Here is a 515-nt window from a genome sequence, read left to right as displayed (position 1 = left end):
ACCTCCACAAGGAAAACTATGAGAAGCTGAAAAAAGAAATTGAAAATGACACAAAAATGTGGAAGGACATCCCATGTTCCTGGATTGGAAGAATCAATATAATCAAAATGGCAATTCTACCCAAATTAATCTACATACTTAGTGCAGTGCCAATCAAAGTACCAGACACATTCTTCACAGATCTAGGAAAGACAATCATAAAATTTGTCTGAAATTATAAAAGATCCCATATTGCCAAAGGAATTCTGCAGAAGAGTGATGTGGGTGGCATCTCATTCCCTGACCCTAAATATATAATACAAAGCTGTGGTAATCAAAACAGCATGGTACTGTCACAGAAATAGACACGTGGACCAATGGAACAGAATATAGTCCCCAGAAATAAATTCCCAAACATACAGTGAACTGATTTTTTATTTTTATAATTTTTTTTTGAGAAATTTTTGCTATAGGGCGCATGCACTCCTCAGACAGACAGAGACAGAGAGACAGAAAGCGAGAAATCATCCCCCAGG

This window comes from Tupaia chinensis, unplaced genomic scaffold, assembly GCF_000334495.1.
Source record: "Tupaia chinensis unplaced genomic scaffold, TupChi_1.0 Scaffold144586_1, whole genome shotgun sequence".
Classification (NCBI taxonomy): Eukaryota; Metazoa; Chordata; class Mammalia; order Scandentia; family Tupaiidae; genus Tupaia; species Tupaia belangeri.
This window is presented reverse-complemented; position numbering follows the sequence as displayed.